The sequence below is a fragment of the Podarcis muralis genome, chromosome 9 (assembly GCF_964188315.1).
Source record: "Podarcis muralis chromosome 9, rPodMur119.hap1.1, whole genome shotgun sequence".
NCBI lineage: Eukaryota > Metazoa > Chordata > Lepidosauria > Squamata > Lacertidae > Podarcis > Podarcis muralis.
Genome location: NC_135663.1, coordinates 20,176,109 through 20,190,113, shown reverse-complemented (window position 1 = coordinate 20,190,113; position 14,005 = coordinate 20,176,109).

The window sequence follows — 14,005 nt, the reverse complement described above, 5'->3', positions numbered from 1 at the left end:
GCGTTTATGTATAACAGAGGGGGCTTTGATCTTTCTATAATAACAAGCAATTGTAGGTCTTCTGCATTGCCATATCTTGAAAATCTCAGGTTCACAGAGCCTGATATAATGCTCGCTGCTGCTTCTGTGGCAGATTTGCTAGCAAGAGAGCAAAACTGTGGAGCGGGGGGAACCTATTCCCAAGAAATAATGCTCCTAGATGATGTGGTAGTTTAGGATGGGGGGGGGGGGGAGATTAGAAAGCTGAAATGAATGAAATTTGATAAAACTGCCAGAAACATGAACCCTGCTGGTTTTCTTGCAGAGGTCCAAAGGAAGGCTGAAGGTGCTTTCATAAGATTCTGGGGGTGGTGTGGGGGTTTATCAGATTTCATTAAGGGACAGGGGAGAGAGATTTGGGTGGGCTTTGGGCAGGACTTCACAGCAAGACTTGAAAGCAGGGGGTGGTATCTCAACACTGGCCAAATGCAACTGCTGTGCCGTAACTCACTCAGCTATGTCATTTCTGGTACTATCCAGAGATTCACCTCAGCTCCCCAATACCGCACTCCCTGTGAGCTGTACAACCGTGAGCTGAATTTCTGATGGGTATTTTAAAATTCCCATTGTTTCTGCTCCCACCACAGATACCAAGTACCTGACTATCAGCCACTTCTAGCTTAGTCAGTCAGTAGGCATATGTGTATGATGCAATAATTTATTAAAACAGAAATAATGAAAGGTTTTATGATAACTTACTATAAAGAAGCATATGGCTTCAGTTTTATATTTTCGTATTGGATACTGGTTCTTACTGGATAATTGAATAATCACTTACAACAATGCTGACTCTAATGTGTTAGATCAACGCTGCTGTCATCAAAATACTCCCTGTCCACATTTGTTTGCTTGTTTGTTTGTTTATTGAATTTCGATATTGCATTTCATCTGAGGATCATGGGGTGAATTACACAATATAAAAACACAAAAATGTATAACATTGTTGTTGTTGTTTAGTTGTTTAGTTGTGTCCGACTCTTCGTGACCCCATGGACCAGAGCACGCCAGGCACTCCTGTCTTCCACTGCCTCCCACAGTTTGGTCAAATTCATGTTAGTAGCTTCAAGAACACTGTCCAACCATCTCATCCTCTGTCGTCCCCTTCTCCTTGTGCTCTCAATCTTTCCCAACATCAGGGTCTTTTCCAGGGAGTCTTCTCTTCTCATGAGGTGGTCAAAGTATTGGAGCCTCAGCTTCAGCTTTGTCCTTCTAGTGAGCACTCAGGGCTGATTTCCTTCAGAATGGATAGGCTTGATCTTCTTGCAGTCCATGGGACTCTCAAGAGTCTCCTCCAGCACCATAACATAACATAACATAACATAACATAACATAACATAACATAAACAAAAGCAATAATCCCCCCTCCAACAGTTTTAAAAGCCTTACATTGTTTGATTAGCCAAAGGCCTGGGAGAACATAATGTTTTGCCTGGGGTCTAAAGATATGTAATGAAGGCACCAGTTAGATAAGGCTCCCAGAGGAGAGCATTCCACAAGTGGGGAGCCACTGCAGAAAAGGCCCATTCTCATGTTGGTGCCCTCCAGACCTCTTGAAGAAGGGCTTCAGGTGGTTGTTGCCGGCTCTGGGTTGTTTCATATGGGGAGAGGTTGTCCTTCAGGTATTGCAGTCCTGAGCTGTTTATAGGTCAAAACCAACACTTTGAACTGGACCTGGAAACTAGCTGGCAGCCAGTGCAGTCAGGCCAGGCTTGGTGTTATATGCTCAAACCGTCTTGCCCCAGTGAGCAACCTGGCCAGTGAATTCTGAACCAGCTGAACTTTAAAAAAACCACCTTCAGTGGCAGCTCCACATCTAATGTGTTGCACTAATCTAACCTAGATCACGTGAATTTCCAACTACCACTTGACTCCCAACTCACACTCCAACTGACTCTCTAAGCTGTCTCCCACCAGCATTCAGGCTCCCTTTCAAACTCTTACCAGATCTCCTGGCAGATGAGATGCTGCTGCTTTCCGGGTGGGATAGAGGAGGTGGCAGAAAGGTCAGTGTGGTGCAAATGCACCAGTGAAACCAATCTGGTGCTCCTGCCAGTGTCTTTGCACTGCACTGCACTGCCCTACACACAGCCTCACCTTCCTCTCCTCCTGTCCAGAACAAACAGTGACTCACCTGTCTGGAGGTTAGGTAAACACCTTCTCCCAAGTCCAACATCTGCTCCTGTCCACCCAACTAGCTAAGTATTGTCTACAATGGTTGGTGGAAACTCTTACAAGGTCTCTGATGTGCAGCTTTCCAGTCCTACGTGCCTGGTGATGCCTGGGGTTGAATCAGGGAACTTTTGCATACAAACTGTGTTCTCCTCACTGAGCTGTGATCTCACGTCACTTGTTGTGATCCCTTTTGCATAGAATTACAGCCCTCTTCACATGCTATTCTGTATGAAATATCTCTACATGGTTCAAGGGTCGTGGGGTTGCATCACTGTCTCTGTCTCTGATGTCGCTCCAGGTTTCTCATTTTTCATGTCTCAGGTTTTCTCGGGCTCCCGTGTTAAGTTCAGTGCTTCACATTTACACATCAGTTTGTGATCCCCCCCCCAAAAAAACCCCAAACCTCATCAGCATTTTAGCAAGAATTTATCCCAATATATTTGTATACAATTTTGCCTGACAGACACAATTTTGCAAAGCAGTTCCTTCTAATATATTGCATTTTGTATTTTCACAGATATATGCATTTTTAGGCACATTTTACCCTACTATATGCATTTTCATGCATATTACTTGGCAGGAGGACTGGTTGCAAACTTCATTTAAATGTGAATTTCAAAGAAAGACTGTGTTTTAGTCTGCATATTGTTTCAGAAAATGCAGATTAGTTCTTTTAAGTGTGAGCTGAATCAACTTTCTCCCCCAACCCTATTGCCAACCCAAGATGCAATTTTGTGAGATTGGTAGTCAGTTCTGAAGCTCAGGAAAACCATTGCTGATTATCCTTTCTTGAGCACACATTTGCACCATTATGCCTGCATCTGTTCAACTCTATGAAGGTAAAACAAGTCTGAAAATATCCACTTGGCTGCTGTAGTTTAGTCCTCAAGTGCCCCCAAGGTGCAGAAAAGGTGTTGGAAATTTGCCCCATGGATAAAGATGATTCTTTTTTCTTTCTTTAATTGCTGTGTGGAAACTCAGGAGACTCATACCCAAATGCAGCTAAATAAAATTTTCCACTTCAACAAATCATTCAACCACATGGGATTATTGCCTACTGCACAACTGAATGTATTCTTGCTCAGAAAATAGAAAGTGTTTGTCATAGTGCACAAAAACGAAGGAGTTTTCCTTTCCTCAGCCTGTTGGCCTGTGATTTAAGCAACACTTCCTGGTTGCTGGGGCTAACAAGAACTTAGCCAGAGACCAGACGATAATATATAATTTAATGTTTGTATTTGGTAGTCAGATCTGCAGACCCTTATTATAGACTGAAGTTCCAATGAGTGAGACATCATGGAAACACTTGAGGAAATCCAAAATGCCATTTGGCACTGGAAGGGAGGAAGCGTTCCAGAAAGTAGACATATAAGATTTAAAGCAAGTTGCTCACACAGTTTTCACAGCTGCCCAGACTTTCATGGTCTCTCAAACTGGGCTTCTGTGCCTGATTTGTTAGGCTGGGTTGTCATATTTGCTTTTGACATCACATAAAGTCACCAGAAGTCCTATCCCAACCCCAGTCTGCAATCTTAGACATGCTTAATAGAGAGTAAGCCCCATTGACGTAACTTACATCCATAAAATATAACTATTAAAACATTCTTAGTTTGACTTTAACAGGAGGTACCTGGAGGCTTATTGGCATTTTGTGGTATCCACATTTATTTACAAATATACAATTGAACTGAGGTGAAGGCACAGCTAGACCAGCGTTCCTCACTCTGGTTACTTCCAGATGTTTTGGACTACAATTATCCCCAACAATTGGCCGTGCTGGTTGGGGCTGATGGGAGTCCAGAATATCTGAAGGACACCAAGGTGGGGAAGCCTTCTCCTCCAGAAGTTTTAGACTATAAATTCCATCACCCCAGACAGAATGGCCAATGGTCAGGGATGACTAGAGTTGTCCAAAATATAGGGGATGGGGAAGGTTGCTGCATTAAAAGGACTGCACCATCTTCAAAGTCTCAGATACCTAGACATTAAAGGCATGAAAAGGGCTAGTTGGTTAGAAGGCTTCTGAAACAGAAGTCATTGACAACCAACAAATAAAAAGTTGAAAAAAACAAAAAGGGGATCTAGAGGAAACAAATAAGCCTATGTACTAGGATCCAGTTACATTAGGCTTGTGTTATATGGCAGTGTTCTCTGTAGTTTCACCCAATTCTTGCTTGCCAAAGTTTTAAATAAATGGCTAGCGTGAGTCGAGGGCTGGGGTGGGGGAGAAGCCAAGCTATTTCCACTGAAGACAATGCCATTTCTTGCCTTTCAGCATCTTCTGTAGCATTACTGCCCGCAGCCCTTGCCTGGTGGCTCAAACCGGATTATTTTGCTCAGAAATGATGCTTGTCATACATTGTCAGCAGAGGGTGCCCAAAATATGATGACAGCAGTTAAATATTTTATGAGTCTTCCAATGCACTGTAAGTGATGGAACTCTGCAATGAGTGCTAAGTGTGAACAGCTTATTAGACGGAGGACATAATGAATGCCTTTCATAAAAATGAATATTTAATCAGTGTCATTAGCCATATTAGAATTGTTCAGCCATGTGTGATGCCAGGCTATTTTGCTATTTCTTCTTTGGTCTTTAGTCCAATAAGAACAACCTTGTGCTTTTTAGAGTGTGAGTTTATCAGCTGCAGACAGACCCCTTAGATTAGGGGTGGATAACCTGCTGTCCTCAAGAAGTTGTTGAACTGCAACTTGCATCATCCCAGTCCATTGGCTGTGATGGTTAGAGCTGTAGGGAGTTGGAGTCCAGCAACATCTGGAGGGCTAAAGGTCTTACACAGAAAATATACACAACACAGTCTTGCCTTTATGGTGCCCTTTTAGCGCAGAGCTAAGGGATTACATCTATTAGGAGCTTGGCTAAAACTGAACCTGAAACCAACAAGCTCTCTTCAAAGGAACAGGAGATGGAGAGAATTTCTGAATTCCACTCTGAAAATGTTTGGGTGGGTCCAAATTTCTTCGTCTAGAAAGAATCCTTGTTACCATTAAATGTGGAAGGTGTTCTGCTGGCAATAGAGCATGGATGGTACTCTGTTATGATTATAGAGGAAGATCCAGAAAGACTTTTAATCTGGCCATTGTTCATCCATATATTGACTGAGCCATTTGTTGGTCACCATCAGTACACTGTGTTTCTATCAATGGTTACAATTTGTGGCTTACATTACAGCAGCATCATATCAAGTCCAGCCCATAGAATGCCAAGTATATGGAAGGTTGAAATTTGTTGGGGAAATTGCTTTGAAAAATGTGTAAATCAGGGAGAATTGCATACAAAGTATCTATGTTAGGTAAAAGGTAAAAGGGACGCGGGTGGCGCTGTGGGTAAAACCCCAGTGCCTAGGACTTGCCGATCGTATGATCGGTGGTTCGAATCCCCGTGGCGGGGTGAGCTCCCGTCATTCGGTCCCAGCTCCTGCCCACCTAGCAGTTCGAAAGCACTCCTAAGTGCAAGTAGATAAATAGGTACCACTTTATAGTGGGAAGGTAACGGCGTTTCCGTGGGCTGCACTGGTGCTGGCTCGCCAGAGCAGTTTCGTCACGCTGGCCATGTGACCTGGAAGTCTTCGGACAGCGCTGGCTCCCGGCCTCTTAAGCGAGATGAGCACGCAACACCAGAGTCGGTCACGACTGGCCCGTATGGGCAGGGGTACCTTTACCTTTATCTTATGTTAGGTAAAATTTGAATTAAAGATTAAAAAGAATTATTATTATTTATTATTTATCAAATTGTTATACCACCCTTCATCATAAGATCTCAGGGTGGTTCACAGAATAAAATACAATAGAAAAACACAAGTAAATAATTAAAAGAGCAAAACAATAGTCCTCCCTTCCCACAGACACATTTAAAAGGCTGTAGTATATTTATCAGCCGAAGGGCTGGTTGAAGAGGAAAGTTTTTGCCTGGCACTTAAAAATATATAGTGAAGGTGCCAGATGAACCTCCCTGGGAAGAACATTTCACAGATGGGAAACCACTACAAAGAAGACCCGTTCTCATGTTGCCAGCCTCCAGACCTCACATGGAGGAAGCACATGAAGAAGGCAAACTGATGCGTCAATATGGAGAACCAAACTTTAGACTGGAAAAAAGAGAAATGAAGAGAAATTCAAATTGACAGATTCTCCCATCCCTTGCCGAGAGTGACTAAGAGCCATGCAATGAGGATCAGGAATTGACTGTTGTCCAGAGAAAGGCCTGGATTTGTTGATAGCTAGGCCTCCTCATGAGTGCCTCATCACAAAATACATTATTGTACTGACTAGAGTGGTGGAGTGCATGTCATGCATGCAAAAGGTCTCAGACTCAATCGCCACCATCTTTAGATAGGGCTGTCTGATGCCCTAGACAGCCACTACCAATCAGAGAAGACATTGCTGAGGTAGATGGACCAATGGTCTGATTTGGTATAAGTCAACCTTCTTATGTTCCTCGGTTCCGAGTCTGAGTCCAGGCTGATCTGGACACTTTAGGATCAAACTCCATTGATTTAGGGTTAGTGTGTTTCAATTACTGTACATTGGAAACAACGTTTTCTCTGCATTTCAGGATCCAACAACCCACTCCTGGTGGGTGGCTGAGCATCTTGGAAACAGCTTGCAATAAAATAAAGCAATAAAATAAATGATTATTGACCACAAGGAGACATTGAATGGGATGACGTTTTGCTGACTAATTTGCCGCTTGCATGAGGGTCATTTTTCATCTGTTTCTTTCAGAACGGCTGAAATCATTTTATTTCTTCTGCAGTGTGCTTGCCTGGAGTATTTCAGCTTTTTCCGCTACCGAAGATTTTGTTGTTCTTACCATTCTTACAGCCTAGGAACACTAATAAACCCTTTTTCAGGGAAGTGGTCAATAGCAAAAGGTACAGAAAATCTTTTCAATGTCCCCAATTCATCCCAGTAATGTCTTTTGGACACATTTCGATGGTTCATGGAAAACCTTTTCCCTCTCACCAGATGTGTCTCTGTGGAGAAGAATAAAAGAATTGTTTTAATAAATCAAAGTTCAACTTCGCTACCATCTCCAGAGTTCCCAAAATAACTAGAGTGTGATTTCGTCTTTCTCCCCACCTCGTTCTTCTACTTTGTCTTCTTACCTAAAGCAAAATGATTGCAGGAGGGGCGATTCCAGCAGGGAGCAATCATGCCTTGCATTGCACGCAGGAGTAGGTACAGGCTGTTGTGTGACACATTTGGCCAATCTGTAGTTAGGAGGGCTTATTGCAATGTGCGGGTGTCTCGCAGCAATGCAAGGATGCTTTATGTTGATGAGATGTAATTGAAGGGCATGTCAAACAAAGCTGGGGTCAGAAGGACAAAGCAGGAATAATAATAATAATAAAACCCAAGCAGGATAAGGCATTAAACTCGCCAGTCAGACTGAAATGCTTTTTGTCTAATAAGAAAGTGTGACTTGCTCTGGGGACCTGTCCAAGTGTTAGAGGAGCACTGGGAAAATATAGCCTCTCAGCACAGGAAACTAAAGGAGCCATTCGTACATCTTATTTTTCCTATAAAGGGGTTTATTTTTATGTTTGCTGTAAGTTGGTGCAAGTATAGAAACTTCATGCCAAGAGTTCTGGAAAGAAACTGATCTTCATCAGTTAACTGCTGAAAAGTAGCAGGCGTTTCAGGGGAGGGGGAGAGGGGGGGAATGTTTCCCCAAAACACGTAGAATGTGCAGATATTCTCCTCTTTATTTCACTTTATTTAGCAAGGTTTCTAATCAGAGAAACATCTAAAGAGCTTACATAAAACAATATAAACCATTCATAAGAAAATGATGCAACCAAACTTTACAGACAAGTAGGCGTAATAAAATCTGTTGGATATTGATAAAATCAACTGCAACACACATAATAAAATTACATGTCCTGGTAGGCTTGCCTAAAGAAATAAGTTTTTAGTAGGTGTTGAAAACCTTACAGTGAAGACCTAATAGAATTAGGCAGGGAGAGCCAGAAGAATAGGTGTTGCCACCCTAGAGGATTGATTCCTTGCAAATGCAGAATGTACGTTATGTGGCACTTGTAAAAGTGCCAGTTGTGCAGACTTTTAATGTCCTGTACATAGTTTCTCTAGCCTGCTTTAGTATCATTTCCCTGTGGCTGCTTTTCCTTCCTTCCTTCCTTCCTTCCTTCCTTCTGGATTAGCCATAGGGATGATATCTCCCAACATCCCAATGACACATAGTCAATAGCTTTTGATGAAACAAGAATTGAGGGTTTTGCTGGTTAGTCCTATCTCTTGCTGCCAACCTCCTGCCCCAATGCCATCCTCTGCAGCAGCCATCCATGGAGTCAGTCAGCTTGGGCAGGGTCTCTATAAAAGTATGGATAAATGTGCAAAGAGCTCCTCAACATAACGTGTGACGCTGATTTGACCAGACTTACTGATAGGATGTGATAGTGAGGGCAAGGGAATGCAGTGTAAAGGAATAAGCATAAGGAGATCACCATAAACGGAGAGAGGAATTTTCCAGAACCAACTGACTAAATGCTGTAGTTAGCTCCAGCTGATTTCTAGCAAAGAAACATTGTTTTCTGAGAAATTTAATTCCTGAGAATATCAGCACACAGTTCCTGTACCCTTCATCCAATCTAATACCTTTAGGATGGAGAGTATGTCCTCTGGTTGCCAGGCAACTGAAACCGGTTTCTTTTAGGGGACCCAGTAAAATGCATTTCCATCTGGACCTCTATCACCATGGCAACATCACCAGGGGGCAATAGTTTGGACTATAAATAGGTGGTGATATGGTACCCATGGTAGGCTAAGCATCCTGGGCAGTTCTCCCATCTGTTGTTTCCTGACAATATGAAGAAATGTGTTGATGCACGCTGTCCTTGGAGTACTGATCCAAAAAGCACATCCTAAAATGGAAGAAATAATAAACCCCTTGAAGTGGTCATAACATCTTGCGAGTTTCAAATCTCCAACTTGCTGCTTTTCCTTCTAGGCCACATCACTGTCACCTCTGCTCCCAATTCTGCCCCTTTCTGTTTAGGGAATCCCCCCCCCCAATTCACCAAGTCCTTTAATCCCCAGTCACCTCACCAGCAAACTAGTTTGGCTATTTCGTGGAATTTGAAGGCTTGATTAGATTCCTTACACTTGCTGGATCTGGGGATTAGAGGGGTCTGGCACCCCCCCCCCCTCAACAAACTCATAACAATAATTTTGCAGTGTTGCAATGTTGTATTGTAATTAAAATGTGCTGTTCAGCCCCATTTCCTCAGAGGACATCGGTGGGAGCTGTTGCCTGGCAACTACCAGGCAAGAAAGACATGTCTTCTCCATTATGGGCTGTGAGTTCCAACTGCTTGACTCCACTCCTTTCCTGCACAGGATAGCAGTAAGAGCTGCCTAATAGCTGAATAAGGGAACCACCAATAAAGAGAATCAAGGATGAAGGCAGGAAATGCCACCTAGATAATCCTGCCACCATAAGAACACCATGTTATTTCTGTTAACCATAGCAGAATTTGATTGTATGCTGCTATGAGAGTCTCTTAGGGTTATAAAGCAGGATATAGGTATTGTAAATAAACAACAACAACAACAACAACAACAACAACAACAACAACAACAACAACAACAACAACATATTTTGAAAAGTTATTTTTCTCTTTGTCTATTTTCTGTGCGTTTCGGCCCCTTCTGATATTGTACCAAAATTTTGCATGATGATTCCTGAGATCAAGGAGTGATTTCCCCCCCTCTGTGTTTGGATACAGTTGGATGCCGTTTTAAATCAAGTGGCAGACTGAACCTTTCAAATCTGCACTGATTTTAACCACTGATTTCAAAACTGTGCCAATCATTTTGGTTTCTTAGAATTCCTGAGCAACGCACAACATTTTCTACTAGTGTTGGAAAGTGTTAGAAAGCCTGTTGCTTTTTTGGGACATGTACATGAAGTAGCAAATATGGCCTTCTGCTTTTGGGTGTTGAAAACCATGAATATTCTCAGCATGTCTAATTTTTAACCTTTAGTATCAATCTTTGATTACATCACAGTCAATAGGGACTTTTAGTGGAAAGTCAAGCAAAAACAAACAGAAAAACCCACCCCTGTGTTTTCTAGCATCCAGGAAGCAAAACACACACTCTTTTCCTCTCTTCTTCATGTTGATAGACTGTGAAGTGTTCCTCACACACTTTTTGTATTACATATATTTTTCATCTCTCTCGAATGTATCTGACATTGTTTTACTGTCCCAACAATAACACAAGGCACTCTCATTTATGTCGATGAAATAAAAGGATGCTTTTATTTATTTAGTCGTTTAGTCATGTCTGACTCTTCGTGACCCCATGGACCAGAGCACGCCAGGCACTCCTGTCTTCCACTGCCTCCCGCAGTTTAGTCAAACTCATGCTGGTAGCTTTGCGAACACTGTCCAACCATCTCGTCCTCTGTCGTCCCCTTCTCCTTGTGCCCTCCATCTTTCCCAACACCAGGGTCTTTTCCAGGGAGTCTTCTCTTCTCATGAGGTGGCCAAAGTATTGGAGTCTCAGCTTCAGGATCTGTCCTTCCAGTGAGCACTCAGGGCTGATTTCCTTAAGAATGGATAGGTTATCAGAGTGAAATTTCATGCCTGGGTGGGAATCTGCAGCTAGGAGATTCTGCATCACCAAAATGTTTCATTGGCTTCTAAAGTAACTGTGGACACATGGCAGTGGGAAGTGTGAGCTGCATTTTGTTCCCCATCAGAGTTAGAACTGCTTAAGCAGAAGAGAGCAGCAGAAACATTTGTGCAAAGAGAATGGGGGGAAATAGTGAGAGGGGTGTCTTTGCATGCAGAAGGTCTCAGGTTCAATCTCTCATATATCCAGGTAGGACTGGGGAACGACTTCTGTCTGAGATCCCGAAGAGCTGCTGTCGTCGGTGTAGAAAATACTGAACTAAATGAACTAATGGTGCTATTATAAGGCAACTTCCTATGTTCACATCAACTGGAAACCAAATTGATGCTGGAGAATGATTTTTAGAACAGATGGTTGGAAGTTAAGATCCAGATCAAGTAAAGCTAGGAGTTGAGGAAACAGCAAGGTAATGGTATATAAAAGTGATTGATTGGAGCAACATTCTCTGCTCACTTTAAGTGATTGAAAGATTTGAAGCTATAGTCGAGAAAATACTGAGAGGCAACAGAAGGATTATTTAGGTAAATGTAGCAAAGATGAAATAGCATCCTAGAAATATCAAGGATTTATTTTTTGTTCTACTTGGAAATACTGGGGATTGGACCCAAGACTTTTTGCATGCCAAGCAGATGCTTTTCCACCCAGAGTAGCTTCCCAGTGTTGCTCCAAAAGCACCACACACCTGCAGAAATGCTATTTCTGTTGTTGATTTACTCAGTTTGTCCACAGTACTCCTCTTTGTGCTATTTTGGAACACAGAGCCTTTCTCCTATTTCTATAAAGGCCCTATTTATTTGCAATGGCAACAGCTTATTTTCCAGTTTCTGTTATTTATTAATCACATAGAATATTAAAAATGCACCTAATCAAATGTTTAGATAAATGGGAGTGCTCCATCGCTGCATGATGTGAGCATTCACAGAAATAGTGTGGTACTGAGATAATGAGGGCCTGTTAACATAGTCAGTTATCCGATGAAAGCAACCCAGTAATTCACTCCAACTCCAGGCTTGTTTTCATACTACTATAATGAGTGGGTTGCCTACCGTGTGTGGAGTTCACAGTTCCATAGATGAAAACAATGGCCCGAGAGTGACTCTGCAAAGAGGTGTGGCTAAAGCACACTAGAGTTCTGTGCTTGTTTAGGCAGCCCTGCTGACAACCTTGAGTTTACAGTGGCAGCAATTTCATTTAACGTAAGAAGAATCCGGCATCTTGTTTCCAAGCATGACCAACCAGCTGCTTACAGGAAGCCCACAAACAGGGCTTAAAGGAAGGAGTGCTCTCCTGCTGCCCCTCACCAGCAGCAAATGGTTTTCAAAGGCATTCTGCCTCCATTTATGACAGGTGTGTACAGTGGTACCTCTGGTTATGTACTTAATTCGTTCTGGAGGTCCGTTCTTGACCTGAAACCATTCTTAACCTGAGGTACCACTTTAGCTAATGAGGCCTCCCGCTGCCGCCGCCCAATTTCTGTTCTCATCCTGAGGTAAAGTTATTAACCCAAGGTACTACTTCTGGGTTAGTGGAGTCTGTAACCCAAAGTTTTGTAACCTGAGGTGTTTGTAACCTGAGGTACCACTGTATAGACATTGTAAGTCTTTTTCATTGACAGTCTTATACTTCATGGATTCATCTAGCCGTGTCATGAGCCATATGGCTCTGTCAGGACTGGGCATGGATTTGCAAGCTCTGTCAAGACTGGGCATGGATTGGCTGAGAAGGATGTGGAGGAAGAAGAATAGGGAATTGTGAGAACGGGGGGGGGGGGGTGCAGGATGTAGGCTTTCCTCCCTTCACTGCTCCTGTGGAATAGCGAGTCTCACTGGGGGCTGAATAAGGCATTATCACCTGCGGGGGATGGGTGAGCTGGAGGTGTCAAAGGCTGAGCAAAAGTCATAAGGGGAGGGTGAACAGGGATGGTGAACCTGTGGACTCCAACTTCCATCAGCCCTAGCCTGTGGCGGAGCTTCATGCTCCAGCACCGGGGGGTAGAGAGAAGGCGGGAGTGGGGCTGGTGCGTGTCCCAAGGAAAAAAGAACATATCATAGTCTGGGGTGTCTAGCTCTCTCATGCTGTTGATTTGCACAGCGATGACACTGCAGAGTAGCCAGTTTTGACAGCAGAAAAAGAGAGCAATTCAAGGGATTGTGGGCTAAGAAGGAGCCATGGGCTTTCAACTGAGGTCACCAGCTGACCACAGCAACCAACCATGGCTGCTCCTGTGCCTTTAGTAATGACCAAATCTGCAAACAACAACAACAACCATCATCAGTTGAACCTATTCACAGTGAGGAGATAAGTGCTTTGACCTGCAAGCATCTTCCCAAGAAAGCACTGTTTCATCGTTCAAACCTCCATGCATTTATCAGAAACGTTTATGGATTGCCTTTCAACAAAACAAATACAGCAGTGTCATCCCTGAGTGGGGTGACATTCGGCATGCAGGCCGTCCACAACTCCCAAGCCTCCCCCGAGCTGTCGGCGGAAGGGGAGGAGCTGCGCAGCCTTGCTGGTGGCTTTCCCCCTTTCCCCCTTCATTTTGACAGCTCGGGGGAGGTTTGGGAGTTGTGGACGGGCGGTGTCCCATTGCCCACCACTCCCAGGCTGCTTCCCCCCCCCCGAAGCCACCTGCCATGGACATCTCGCTCCACCCCTCCCATGGGCGTCTTGCTCTGCCCCCTGGGCGTCTCGCCCCCGGGACGCACTCCATGAGCAGCATCCCACTTGGGATGCTCACCCCGGCCCCATGGCCCCGCCCCCGGGTGCACAGCATGTGCGCCACTCCTGGTGCCGGAGCAGCTGCCTCTGCCTCTGTGTCCCAGGGGTGTGGTGCCCAGGGGTGTGGTGTCCATCAGCCCCAGCCAGCTTCATGCTCCAGCACCGGGGGGTGGAGAGCAGGCAGGAGTGGGGCTGGCGTGCGTCCCGAGGGCATGGTGTGCTGCCCGCAGGAGTGTGTCGCGCGTCCTGGGGGGCGTAGCATGCCGCTTGCGGGGGCATGGTGCCCAGTGCAGGCAGGGGGGGGCAGCCATGATGGCACCCCACCGGGATCGTGCTCCTGTGGGCTGTGCACTCCCCACACACTCCTCTTCCTCCGCCAGTGGCCCCAGCTAGC